This window comes from Geotrypetes seraphini, chromosome 13, assembly GCF_902459505.1.
Source record: "Geotrypetes seraphini chromosome 13, aGeoSer1.1, whole genome shotgun sequence".
Taxonomy (NCBI): Eukaryota; Metazoa; Chordata; class Amphibia; order Gymnophiona; family Dermophiidae; genus Geotrypetes; species Geotrypetes seraphini.
The window spans coordinates 56,861,070-56,876,303 of NC_047096.1; the positions used below are offsets into that span (position 1 = coordinate 56,861,070).

Here is a 15,234-nt window from a genome sequence, read left to right on the forward strand (position 1 = left end):
GCAAAGGTCTGTTTTTTTTCTTTCGATCACTACATAGCCTAATGCCACACAAGCAGCGCTGTTACAAACATATTCTGAAGGTCAATGCTAAGGTTGACAAAGTTTCCTTCCTTGGACCAGAAGGAGATACTGACAAACCACTGGAAGAGATTCTAAAACAACTACCCAGAAATAACACCCAAAGACCCACTCAGTGTGTGATCCAGTTGAGTGGAGTGGACTAACTGGGGGTGGAAATGGGCCCAGAGTTTGCTCAGCAGAATTTCCCAGACTACCTCTTCCTCTCAACACACTGACATGCTACCACCACCACCAACACTAGGAACACCTCACCGAGTATGCCAGCAATGCTTATAAACTTTATAAAACACATTATTATATTTTCTTATAAAGCATATATTTTAACTGAACTCAGCCTTGCCATTCACAAAAATAGAAAAGTTCCCATTTCAAGCTGTCTCATGTACACTTTTCAAATCTAACATATTGTAATCACAAAACAGAAAATAAAATTATTTTTTCTACCTTTTGTTCTCTGGTCAATATTCAAATCTTGTTGGTCCCAGGCTCTTGTTGTCTTGCTTGCCAGGGTCTCCTTTCTCCGTGCTAACCATCCGTCTGCCATCTCTGTCCTCCCCTTCCGTTTCCCTTCCCTCTCCCGGAGATCTGGCATCTTTCCTTTTTTTGTCTCGATCCACAGATTCACCTTTTCTCAACTCCCCACCACCCCAGGATCCACCATCTCTCCCTTTCTGTTCCCAACTATCCTCCTATCCAGTATCTCTATCCCCCCTCCACACCATCCTCTGTTTCCAAGTTCTCTCCCTTTCTGTTCCTTCCCTCCCTAAATCCCATTATGCACCATCTCTCTCCCACTCCTCTGTTTTTAGACCCATTATTTCTAACCCACAAAGTCTGGCATATGCACGTATCTTTGAACCCCCCCTTCCCTCTCTCCCTCTGTGTACTTTTACACCAGGACCCCCCTCCCCCGAAGGTCTGTCCCCCCTCCGAAGGGCTACACCCCACCCCTGAAGGCCTGCACCCCACTGAAGGCCTGCACCCCCCTGAAGGCCTGCACCCCCCCTGAAGGTCTGCACCCCCCCACCCAAAGATCTGTCCCCCCCTGAAAGCCTACACCCCCCCGAAGGTCTGTACCTCCTGAAGGCCTGCACCCCACTGAAGGCCTGCACCCCCCTGAAGGCCTGCACCCCCCCTGAAGGTCTGCACCCCCCCACCCAAAGATCTGTCCCCCCTGAAAGCCTACACCCCCCCGAAGGTCTGTACCTCCTGAAGGCCTGCACCCCACTGAAGGCCTGCACCCCCCTGAAGGCCTGCACCCCCCCTGGAGGCCTGCACCCCCCCTGAAGGTCTGTACCTCCTGAAGGCCTGCACCCCACTGAAGGCCTGCACCCCCCTGAAGGCCTGCACCCCCCCTGAAGGCCTGCACCCCCCCACCCAAAGATCTGTCCCCCCCTGAAAGCCTACACCCCCCGAAGGTCTGTACCTCCTGAAGGCCTGCACCCCACTGAAGGCCTGCACCCCCCTGAAGGCCTGCACCCCCCCTGAAGGCCTGCACCCCCCCACCCAAAGATCTGTCCCCCCCTAAAATGCCTACACCCCCCCGAAGGTCTGTACCTCCTGAAGGCCTGCACCCCACTGAAGGTCTGCACCCCCCTGAAGGCCTGCACCCCCCTGGAGGGCTGCACCCCCCCTGAAGGCCTGCACCCCACTGAAGGCCTGCACCCCCCTGAAGGCCTGCACCCCCCCTGAAGGCCTGCACCCCCCCACCCGAAGATCTGTCCCCCCCTGAAAGCCTACACCCCCCCGAAGGTCTTTACCTCCCACCCAAAGGTCTGTCCCCCCCCCTTAAGGCCTACACCTCCCTCTTAAGGCCTACACCCCACCCCTTAAGGCTTACACCCCCCATCTAGTACTGTCTAATGCAATTAGGTACGGGTCAGGAGGCCAGAGGGGAAGCAGGACATTGCAGCAATTCCCAACTGACCCTCCCCCCTCGCCCTCTAAAGCAGGAGCAGGCTAGCAAGAGGAAATTGCCGATCCTGCTTTAGGGGGGGAGGGTCAGTTGATGATTCGGGAGGCCGATTTTGGGCTTTTTAAAAAATTGATTCGGGCAGAAATAAAATAACAATAAAACCACCACCAAGCAGCCCAGCGATACTCACCCTCAGTTCCTGCCTTAATTGCAGTGTCCCACGCGGCTCGGGCTCCCTTTCTTGCTTCCACCCAGCCGGAAACCGGAAGTTGCTGATCAAGCTCCGACGGCGACGGGGGGTGTGGCCGTGGGTGAATGGAATTTGAGAGAGGGCTCAGGCAGGATCACTTCGGGGACTCGCGGAAGCCTTGGAGTCGGGCCATAGCAGGGAAGTTCCCGGGCCATGACTCCAAGGCTCGAGCACCCCTAATGAGCTGGTACCCGGGGCGGCCCGCCCCCCCCCTAGGTACGCCACTGGATAGAAACCTTCAAAATCCTGAAAGGCATAGAGAAGGTAGACAGGGACAGATTCTTCAGACTGTGGGGAACCACAAGTACAAGGGGGCACTCTGAGAAATTGAAAGGGGACAGGTTTAGAACGAATGCTAGGAAGTTCTTCTTTACCCAGAGGGTGGTGGACACATGGAATGTGCTCCCGGAGGTTGTGATAGGGCAGGGCACGCTACGGGGGTTCAAGGAAGGTTTAGATAAATTCCTGAAGGATAAGGGGATTGAGGGATACAGATAGAATTAGAGGGTACAGATAGATTTAGAGATAGGTTATAGGAAAAGGCAGGAACCACCTAACAGGTCGTGGACCTGATGGGCTGCTGCGTGTGCAGACTGCTGGGCGCGATGGACCTCTGGTCTGACCCAGCGGAGGCAACTCTTATGTTCTTAATTGTTGTGCAATACTACTACAATTTGATCTATCAGCAGCTTTTGACGTGGTTCATGATACAATTGCTGTCTGATATTAGTTTAGAGCCCATTAAGTATTGAGTTGGTTTAAAGGTTTTCTAATCACGAGAGCTTATCGGGTACATGCTGAGGGTAATTTTTCCTTTGTATGGAAATCAATTTGTGGTGTTCTGCAGGGATCCCCTTTGTCCCCTCTTCTTTTAAATATATATATGATTACTTTAAAGAAACTTAAGTTAACAAGCTCCGAAACAATTTACACATATTTAGATGATATCTTCATCTTACTGGAGGTAGACCCAGCATTGACTAACTTAATATCTGTCAATTCATGTATTTTGAGACTTCAAGACTGGGCTACCTCTGTTCAGATGAAGCTTAATGCTGCAAAGACCAAATTACTGTGGCTTGGTCATAAACCAGATTTTCTCCCTCCCTATTGTCTGGAGACCACTTGACAATTGAATTTTCCTCTAAAATATTAGGTTTTGTGCTTGATTCTTCACTTTCATTACAATCTCAGGTCAATAATTTAGTTAAAAAATGCTTTTTCAATCTTCATATGTTGAAAAGGGTATGACATTTTGTCTACCAACATCATTTTGCTGCATTGGTGCAGGCGATAATATTGGCACAGTTGGATTGTTGCAACTCTTTATATGCTTGTCTGAGCAAGGGTAATTTAAAGAGATTGCAATTAGTCCAGAACAAGGCAGCAAGATTGATCTTTGGAAAAAAGAAATTTGAGCATGTTTCTCCTTTACTAAAAAACTAAAAAACTAAAACTAAACCTTAGGTTTGTATACCGCACCATCTCCGCGTGCGCAGAGCTCGGCACGGTTTACAGAGTTTGAAAGGAAAGGAACTACAAAGAAGGATATAGGAGAGGGACTGAGGAGATAGAGGGGGACAGGATACTAAAGCACGGGAGGTGATTAGATTTTTGAAAAGAGCCAAGTTTTCTCCTTTATTGAAAGCGCTCCATTGGTTGCCAGTTCATTTCAGAATTAAATTCAAATGCACCAGTATAATTTTTAAAATAACACATGGGATCTTTAAACCACTGGTAACTGTTTCTCTGAATTCTTCACAACCTGTAACTTCAAGACTGCCTTGCCCAAATGAGGGCCATTAATAAATTATTGTAATGAATAGATATCATTTTTCCCTGATTAACATAAATGAAAGAATGGGGAGGGGGATGGGTTTTTGATTTTCATTATTTGTTATGAAGGGAAGGAAAGAATTTATTATATGTATTATTTGATATTAGAATGGTGGGTGGGAAGGGGCTAAATCTTATTTAATGAGAAAATTTGTGGAATTTCAAGTGATGTATTACGTTAAAATGTTGTTACTTTCTGTGCACTTGATGTAAAATATAAAATGAATAAAGAATTAAAAAAATAAAAAAAAGAGCGCCCCAAATATTTAAGCTTTCTTTCCCTTCTGTCATGGGTGTTAAAACCATGGGATATATTTCTCGATCCTTTACATATATTTTTTGCGACTATTTGGAATGCATTTCCTTATGAAATTAGATCTTTTGTATCACTTAATTTATTTAGGAAATCAGTGAAAACTTATTTTTCCAACAAGCCTTAGATGACTATAAAACTGATCTTATCTAGTATTATGGTAACATAGTAACATAGTAGATGACGGCAGATAAAGACCCGAATGGTCCATCCAGTCTGCCCAACCTGATTCAATTTAAATTATTATTATTATTTTTTTTCTTCTTAGCTATTTCTGGGCGAGAATCCAAAGCTTTACCCGGTACTGTGCTTGGGTTCCAACTGCCGAAATCTCTGTTAAGACTTACTCCAGCCCATCTACACCCTCCCAGCCATTGAAGTCCTCCCCTGCCCATCCTCCTCCAAACGGCCATGCACAGACACAGACCGTACAAGTCTGCCCAGTAACTGGCCTAGTTCAATCTTTAATATTATTTTCTGATTCTAAATCTTCTGTGTTCATCCCACGCTTCTTTGAACTCAGTCACAGTTTTACTCTCCACCACCTCTCTCGGGAGCGCATTCCAGGCATCCACCACCCTCTTCGTAAAGTAGAATTTCCTAACATTGCCCCTGAATCTACCACCCCTCAACCTCAAATTATGTCCTCTGGTTTTACCATTTTCCTTTCTCTGGAAAAGATTTTGTTCTACGTTAATACCCTTTAAGTATTTGAACGTCTGAATCATATCTCCCCTGTCTCTCCTTTCCTCTAGGGTATACATATTCAGGGCTTCCAGTCTCTCCTCATACGTCTTCTGGCGCAAGCCTCCTATCATTTTCGTCGCCCTCCTCTGGACCGCCTCAAGTCTTCTTACGTCTTTCGCCAGATACGGTCTCCAAAACTGAACACAATACTCCAAGTGGGGCCTCACCAATGACCTGTACAGGGGCATCAACACCTTCTTCCTTCTACTGACTACGCCTCTCTTTATACAGCCCAGAATCCTTCTGGCAGCAGCCACTGCCTTGTCACACTGTTTTTTCGCCTTTAGATCTTCGGACACTATCACCCCAAGGTCCCTCTCCCCGTCCGTGCATATCAGCTTCTCTCCTCCCAGCATATACGGTTCCTTCCTATTATTAATCCCCAAATGCATTACTCTGCATTTCTTTGCATTGAATTTTAGTTGCCAGGCATTAGACCATTCCTCTAACTTTTGCAGATCCTTTTTCATATTTTCCACTCCCTCTTCGGTGTCTACTCTGTTACAAATCTTGGTATCATCTGCAAAAAGGCACACTTTTCCTTCTAACCCTTCAGCAATGTCACTTACATACATATTGAACAGGATTGGCCCCAGCACCGAACCCTGAGGGACTCCACTAGTCACCTTTCCTTCCTTCGAGCGACTTCCATTAACCACCACCCTCTGGCGTCTGTCCGACAGCCAGTTTCTGACCCAGTTCACCACTTTGGGTCCTAACTTCAGCCCTTCAAGTTTGTTCAACAGCCTCTTATGAGGAACTGTATCAAAGGCTTTGCTGAAATCCAAGTAAATTACATCTAGCATATGTCCTCGATCCAGCTCTCTGGTCACCCAATCAAAAAATTAAATCAGGTTCGTTTGGCACGATTTACCTTTTGTAAAGCCATGTTGCCTCGGATCCTGTAACCCATTAGATTCAAGGAAATACACTATCCTTTCTTTCAGCAACACTTCCATTATTTTTCCAACAACTGAAGTGAGGCTCACCGGCCTGTAGTTTCCTGCTTCATCCCTGTGACCACTTTTATGAATAGGGACCACATCCGCTCTCCTCCAATCCCCAGGAATCACTCCCGTCTCCAGAGATTTGTTGAACAAGTCTTTAATTGGACTCGCCAGAACTTCTCTGAGCTCCCTTAGTATCCTGGGATGGATCCCATCTGGTCCCATCGCTTTGTCCACCTTCAGTTTTTCAAGTTGCTCATAAACACCCTCCTCCGTGAACGGCGCAGAATCTACTCCATTTTCTCGTGTAACTTTGCCAGACAATCTCGGTCCTTCTCCAGGATTTTCTTCTGTGAACACAGAACAGAAGTATTTGTTTAGCACATTTGCTTTCTCCTCATCACTCTCCACATATTTGTTCCCAGCATCTTTCAGCCTAGCAATTCCATTTTTTATCTTCCTCCTTTCACTAATATATCTGAAAAAATTTTTATCTCCCTGTTTTACATTTTTAGCCATTTGTTCTTCCGCCTGTGCCTTCGCCAAACGTATCTCTCTCTTGGCTTCTTTCAGTTTCACCCTGTAGTCCTTTCTGCTCTCCTCTTCTTGGGTTTTTTTATATTTCATGAACGCCAACTCTTTCGCCTTTATTTTCTCAGCCACTAGGTTGGAGAACCATATCGGCTTCCTTTTTCTCTTGTTTTTATTGATTTTCTTCACATAAAGGTCTGTAGCCATTTTTATCGCTCCTTTCAGCTTAGACCACTGTCTTTCCACTTCTCTTATGTCCTCCCATCCTAACAGCTCTTTCTTCAGGTACTTTCCCATTGTATTAAAGTCCGTACGTCCGTCCGCTCTTATGATGAGTAAATAGATTTGATTTCTTCTATGTCCTATTGTCCTTTTATAATATAATGTAAACCAAATTAAGCCCCAAATTTTGGGGATGACTCAGTATACAAACTTAAAGATTTGATTGGATTGGAGAGATACATCACTTGCAGTGTGCAAGGATTAAATTGCTTTTTCCTATAATATTAGCTTTTTGAACATACACTGCAATCCCAGCGGGCCTCACAGAGGTCTTATTTGGGCAGGATTAATGCATAGGCAAACTAGGCAGATGTCTAATATCCAAAATCAACAGAGGCCGGCAGACCTGCCAAGTCTTCAGCATAAGAACAGTAAGTTCCTCACAGATGTGCAAAACTTGGAACCAGAGGAAAACCACAACTAATTAAGGAAGACCAGTGGCTAGAAGAATTAAACAGTATCTAGCAGTAGACATGCTCTATTGTCCTGTTCCCCTGTCTAAGACTACAGTCCCTCCCCAAGCTCCTGGCTCCATATTTTCCCAGCCTATCTCCCTCCTCTCTTGTGCAGACCCCCACTCCCTCCTCTGGCTTCCTGCCTTCACACCCTGTTTCAAGCTGCCAAGGGGCTGGTCCTGAATAAGGCAGTAGGTTGTGAGTACAATCAGTGGTGCACTCACAGAATGCATAGTAGCCCTTCCTGTACCTGCTATTGTGTGGAAGTCAGGACCTGCGATCTTAGTCCCAATGCTCATTCACAATCTACTGCTGTTGCCACCCAACCAGCCCTAACCCAAGCCTCAGCCTTTCTACTTTCCCCCAAGCCAGTGCAGGAGAGATGGTCTGGGGGAAGGACAGCAGACAATGGATCAGAGATCCCAGGAGGGGGAAGTATAAAATGAATGAGGCCCATAAATGTCTCTCTGCCTAGGACCCAGTAGCAGAAATGTGGCCCCGAGTCTAATATTCAGGAATCCTGCAGTGAGTAATCAGATTTTTTTTCACTCAGAGAATAGTTAAGCACTGGAATGCATTGCCAGAGGTTGTGGAAAGAGCAGATTGCGTAGCTGGTTTTAAGAAGGGTTGGACAATTTCCTGGAGGAAAATTCCATAGTCTTATTGAGAAAGACATGGGGGAAGCCTCTGCTTGCCCTGAAATGGATTTTGGCCGGGAACTAGGGAACTAGGCTACTGGGTTTGATGGACCATTGGTCTGACCCAGTATGGCTGTTCTTATGCTCTTATGTGTGCCAAGTTTAGGACAATCAGTAACATCATTGATGAGGTTGGCTCTGAGGCACTGCGGAATGAGGCATTATGACATCACAGTCTCAGCTCCGGAATCTTGCTATTCTTTGAGATGCTGGAATGCTGATACTCCTTGGGTTTTGGCCAGGCACTAGTGACCTGGATTGGCCACCGTGAGAACGGGCTACTGGGCTTGATGGACCATTGGTCTGACTCAGTAAGGCTATTCTTATGTAATCATGCTTTAGGTCTTAGAACAAAGTTAACCTGAAAAGCAGATGTGAGGGAAGCAAAGGGAGAAGAAAGAGAGGCTCTAGGATGGGGCAGGGAACCACTGGCTTGGAAAACAACACTGCTAGAGCTCTTCAGTGTGCTAAAGCCTGAGCTCTGTGGGTTACATCAGTGGGTGTTCCTCTAAAAGGAAGCGCCAGCTGCTCAGCTCCAGCTGTCCAGTGTAACAGAGTCATAACACACCCGGAGGCCCTGCCTCTTCACTGGCTTCCTCACTATAGTATACACACAATCTCTGGCCCCCATCCAGTCTGCTGCAGGGACTGTACAAAGAAAGGCTCAGCAAAATCTGTTTTCATATTCAACCAAATTCCCTAGCACTTTACAACTAATCTAAGACCTTTGGAGGATTTTTTTTGCAAATGAATTTAGCACTTATGAAAGATGCAGCATCGACTATTAGAAATAATAATAAATAATAATAATAACTTTATTCTTGCATACCGCATTACCATGAAAGTTCTATGCGGTTAACAGAAGAAGAGACTGTACAATTACAGCGAAGATACAATTTCGTTAGAGTTACATTAACATTTTAGACTATGCATTTTTCAATCAAATTTGATTTACATTTTAGGCGATACATTTACGGAGAAGTTAATTTTTGCAGGTAGGTAGTATATTCGGAGTAGTTATGTTTGCTATGAGTTATATACAGCAGAGTTACAAATAGAAGTGTTACATACGGCGGAAAAGAGTCTGGGGAGGGTCGAGGTCAGAGGAGGGGGAGGGAGGGGAGGGGAACGTTTAGAGGAATTTGTCAAAAAGGTAGGTTTTAGTTAATTTCCTGAAAGTTTGATAGGGGGGGAATTGGAGATGAGAATGGAGTCCTCGATCCACAGCACTTATAGCAGGGGCAGCCAGGGCTGGCGTTAGGGGTGGGCCTCAAACCTGCCTGAAGTTGAAAGAAGGACAACCTGCAAACATGCTTTGAGGGCCCCCTCCCTAGTGTCCGCCCTGGGCTCCATCACTTCTAGTACCGGCCTTGGGGGTAGCAGTAGTGTAAACTATCCAACTACACTACTGGCACAGTGCATGCAGTGGCGTCACAAGCTTCCCACAAATACACAGGTTTGGTCCTAGCAATGAGTTTCTCCCACTGTCCAGCTTTTCATTCTCTACTTCCTTGGCCTTATATCCATCTGAATTCCCCACAGGCCACACATGCATCCCGGGCAACACGGCAGGCCATCTTTTCCTGTCTTGGGGCTCTAGGACCAGAAAACGTTGAAGGTCCCCATTGTAACATCAATGAGATAAAGGAGGAGGGGTGGAAGGAAACATAGAAACATGATGGCAGATAAAGGCCAAATGGCCCACCTGCAGTAACCATTTTCCTCTCTCTAAGAGATCCCATGTGCCTATCCCAGGCCCTTTTGAATTCAGGCACAGTCTCTGTCTTCACCACCAACTCCGGGAGACTGTTCCATGCATCTACCACCCTTTCTGTTAAAAGTATTTCCTTAGATTACTCCAGAGCCTATCTCCTCTTAACTTTATCCTATGCCCTCTCATTGCAGTTTCCTTTCAAATGAAAGAAACTCGACTCATGCGCATTTACATTACGTAGGTATTTAAATGTCTCTATCATATCTCCCCTCTCCCGCCTTTCCTCCAAAGTATACAGATTGAGATCTTTAAATCTGTCCCCATACGCCTTATGACGAAGACCACACACCATTTTAGTAGCCTTCCTCTGGACAAATTCCATCCTTTTTATATCCTAATGCCCTAGTGACACCCTGTGCAGAGGGAGAAACCCTTACTCCTAGGCAAAGGAGGCTTCCCCCTTGGAGAATTAAGGATGAACAGGGCAACCAGGACTGCTATAATCCCACCTTAGCAGAGAGTAAAAGAAAAGCATGGTGTTTGCCCTTTTCTCCCCTTACAACTCCATTATCTTGGAAGCCTTTAAGAGATGCTGGTAAACGCAAGCTGGCTCCCAGACCCTGTGCTGGTTTTACTTATGCTGCTCCTGTTGTTCAGATCTCTCTGGAAAATGGATTTTGGTGTCTTGGTTGAGATCAAGAAGTGCAGCAAAGATGGACTGTAGGAAAATAACCAAGGGGAGTTTTTCAAATTATTCCCCTAGTCTACCCCTCTGCCTTCCCCCAGATCCCCACTTTCTCTTCTTTGCATGGGGCATCTCTTGCCCACCTCCCACCCACTCAATCCCCAGTCTCACAGACTGGTGCTCAGAACCTAATGCTGGTGTCAGAGCCAATTAGCGCCAGCATTAAGCTGCCCAGAATGTTCAGAAGACATTAGTGCTGAAAACAACCCACCTACCAAAAATTAGTGCTAATCGTATTTAAATGTAGACAAACGGATACAACAGAGGTCCTTAGGTATTTCCTTCCAAGGATCAGAGGAACAGTGCACAGAAACCCATTGCCCTACCACCAGCTCCAAGGTGGTGTTAGGCTGATAAAAATGTCCTATAACCGAAACCGACAGGAAGGAAGGGTGGTTTCACAGACCTGGGACAACCTTCAGCTTCTATAAAACCGTGATTGGATTTGTTGATTTAACTGCAAAATTCATTTTGTCTTTAGTCTGCCTTTTGTCTGAGAGAACTAGCTGCTTTTTGCAAATTCCTTGGTGCCTACGACAAGGTTCTTACTTACTATCAACAACTTGTATTCTCTTCTCATCCTCTCCTTTTGTTTCAATATGTTTTTGTTAGGTTAGTTCTAAGTGTTTGTTCTGTTTCCCCCTAAAATTTTGTAATTTTATTGATTTGTACATCGCTTAGAATTTTGAATAAACAATTAATCAAATTTATAATAAACTTGAAACTTGAGTTGGATCAAGATGAGATGAGCCCTGGCATGTGAATAATTCCTTGAATAAGGAAGAGATTTTACCATATGAACAGGAGGAACAGGACCAACCACAGCTGACATAGAAACAGAGAAACATGATGGCAGATAAAAGTCAAATGGCCCATCCAGTCTGCATACCTTTAGTATCCACCATCTCCTCCTCTCCCTAAGAGATCCCAAATGCCTGAACTACACTTTCTTGAATTCAGACACAGTCTCTGTCTCCACCACCTCTACCCGGAGACTATTCCACACATTTACAATCCTTTCAGTAAAAAAGCATTTCCTTGGATTACTCCTGAGCCTATCACCTCTTAACCTCATCCTATGCCCTCTCATTTCAGAGCTTCCTTTCAAATGAAAGAGACTCAACTCATGCGCATTTATGCCATGTAGGTATTTAAATGTCTTTATCTTATCTCCCCTCTCCCGCCTTTCCTCCAAAGTATCTTTAAGTCTGTCCCCATACACATTATGATGAAGACCACCGACCATTTTAGTAACCTTCCTCTGGACCATCTTCATCCTTTTTATATCTTTTTGAAGGTGTGGACTCCAGAATTGTACACAATATTCTAAATGAGGTCTCACCAAAGTCTTATACAAGGGCATCAATACCTCCTTTTTCCTACTGGCCATACCTCTCCCTATGCACCCTAACATCCTTCTAGCTTTCGCCGTCACCTTTTCAACCTGTTTGCCCACCTTAAGATCATCACATACAATCGCACCCAAATCTCGCTCTTCTGTTGTGCACTTAAGTTCTTCACCCCTAAACTCTACCGTTCCTTCAGGTTTTTGCAGCCCAAATGCATGACCTTGCATTTCATAGCATTAAATTTTAGCTGCCAAATTTCAGACTATTCTTCAAGCTTCACTAGTTCTTTCTTCATGTTATTCGCACCATCCAGGGTGTCTACTCTATTGCAGATTTTGGTATCAGCAGAAGACAGCCCTTCAGCAATATCGCTTATAAAAAGTTAAAAAGAATAGGCCCAAGACCCGAAACTTGAGGCACACCACTGCTAACATCCCTTTCCTCAAAGTGATCTCCATTAACTACTATCCTCTGTCGTCTTCCACTCAACCAGTTCCTGACTCAGCCCATTACTTTGGGGCCCATCCCAAGAGCACTCAGTTTATTTATTGGATTGTGATTGGGTGTTCCTCCCCCCATTTGTGTTCCAGCGCTGTTCCTGTGGTATTGGATGGGTGCTGTCTGCTCTAGTACTGGAGTTCTGAGCATCGGCCCAATTTGCACTCTCTTACCCTTTCCCTGGATCAATACTCTCCTCTTTCCACCCCGGCGTCTCTGTCCCCCATTTAATTTCCTGATTCCTATTTGCTCCTGCAGTTACTGAATATCCAGAATGGGACAATTCATTACGGCCTTTTCAATGCGGGTTGTTTCATCATGACCGCACTGAATCATCCCCTCCACTTCACTGTCAGTTCCCCTTCTCCTCTCCGCTCCAGTGGTGTAGAAGAGGGGGGGGGGATGGAATGCCCGCCTCAGGTGCCATCTTGCTAGGGGCACTGGTGCTTCTCCTCTCCGCCCCACTGTAACTGTTGAAATGTTTGCTGGCGCGAACAGCACCTTACACCCTGTGCTTACACCAGCCATGGCTCCCTTCTGACATTACTTCCTAGTCACGGGCCTAAAATGTTATCACCCTGAGTGGTCCAAATAGACACTATAACATAACATATAATCAGTGGCGTACCTAGGGTATGTGGCACCCGGGGCCCATCATTTTTTGACACCCCCCCCCCCCCCCCCCCTCATGTAAAATTTTTTTTTTTTTTTTTTTTTTTGCAATAACCATGAAATGGAATAAATGGTCAGAATAGAAACAGGCAGTGAAAATTTTCTTTTTTTTTTTTTTTTTTTTTCCAAAGTATTTTTATTGAGAATGGCAAAAGGTCCAGACAAGCAACCATGGTCTGTACAGAAACTTATACATTATCAAAAAGAACACAGAATGAGAGTAACAGCAACAACAAGCATGAACAAGCCTCTCCCAAGAGAAAATTGCCAATGAGAGGCATAGCAATACACAACAAAAGGCCAAAACTTGGGGCAAGCAAACAAATCCCACCCCAGAACCCACAAGAATAATAAGCCGGACTAGACCCTCAGCCATATTTTATAATGAAAAAAACCCCCACAAGCAACAACACCCAGACCGCTCACCAGACACACCAATCCGCACAACAAGCACCCAAGAAACACCCAGCCACCACCCAGACAAAACTACCAGACACACCTACCCCACCAAGCCCAGACCCAACCCCCCCTCCCCAGAGAGTGCAAGCGCAAAGTGGACCGTGAAAAGGGCAGCTGCAGAAGTGGAAAGCCCCAGATAAGTAGGTTAGCTAAAGAAAGCCCACAGATAGAAGAAATCAGGATAACAGAAGTTCCAACAAATGCTCCCACAGAAAATTTTCTTTTATTGAACCTCATTTATGTAACCATTATTCCAAACATAACATAACATAAATTATGTCTGAATTGTCATGACATCAGAAGTACATATGGAGTAGTTGCAGGTGATGCTTGGGACAGTTCTGATTATGTTAGTTTGGTTTTATGTGTTTTTTTAATAGAAGGGTTTTTATTTCTTTTTTTAAGGTTTTGTAGTTTGTGGTCGAGGTCAATAGGTTGTAGAGTTGGGGGTCAAGTGTTGCAGCTCGAATGGCTAGGAGGTTGTCGAACAGTTTTTTTCTTTTGACGTTTTTGGTTGGAGGGTATGTGAATGGTGCGTGAGTTCTCCTATGTCTGTTTGAAGTGGATTGAATTATTTAGCTGAAGAAATTAGTTACCCCCCCCCCATTCCACACACATTAATTCTCTTCCATTTTTGTTCCCATTATAAAAAAACACTGATAAGTTCCCAGGAAAAAAATACATTAAAATAAGAAGTGAAAACAAAGGCCCCTACAGATGAGAACATAACATAAGAATAGCCTAACTGGGTCACACCAATGGTCCATCATGCCCAGTAGCCCATTCTCATGGTAGCCAATAGTGCTGCCCGATTCAGAGAAAAATATTTCATTCGATCCGATTCACCCTGTTGAATCGATTTTTCGATTAGATTCACTGTTAATGACACCGCTTTTTAAGTTTAAACAAAGTATAACAATAAATTTCACAACAACAATAAATTTCACAAAGTACTTAAAAAAAAAAATCACATTTTTCCATTAAAGCAGTTCTGGAGACATTTGCTTGAACAGTCTTTTTTCCCAGTCCATAAGCAAGCAATATGAAAAAGATTTCCTTAATTATCTACTCAAACATTTTTGCTATTTACTTTCATTGTACCTATACTATTATTCAGTAGAAAAAATGGACTTAACTGTGCAGGAAATGAATCTCCTCATACACCCACCATATAGTGCAAAAATGTGCAAAGGTCTGTTTTTTTCTTTCGATCACTACATAGCCTAATGCCACACAAGCAGCGCTGTTACAAACATATTCTGAAGGTCAATGCTAAGGTTGACAAAGTTTCCTTCCTTGGACCAGAAGGAGATACTGACAAACCACTGGAAGAGATTCTAAAACAACTACCCAGAAATAACACCCAAAGACCCACTCAGTGTGTGAACCAGTTGAGTGGAGTGGACTAACTGGGGGTGGAAATGGGCCCAGAGTTTGCTCAGCAGAATTTCCCAGACTACCTCTTCCTCTCAACACACTGACATGCTACCACCACCACCAACACTAGGAACACCTCACCGAGTATGCCAGCAATGCTTATAAACTTTATAAAACACATTATTATATTTTCTTATAAAGCATATATTTTAACTGAACTCAGCCTTGCCATTCACAAAAATAGAAAAGTTCCCATTTCAAGCTGTCTCATGTACACTTTTCAAATCTAACATATTGTAATCACAAAACAGAAAATAAAATTATTTTTTCTACCTTTTGTTCTCTGATCAATATTCAAATCTTGT

At 44.5% G+C, this 15,234-nt stretch overlaps 1 protein-coding gene across 1 annotated transcript in view; it reads left to right on the forward strand.

Annotated features, from left to right (window-relative positions):
- RAMP2 (receptor activity modifying protein 2) overlaps positions 1 to 15,234 on the forward strand; it is an 88,025-nt gene that overhangs the window by 10,855 nt on the left and 61,936 nt on the right. The window lies entirely within an intron of this gene.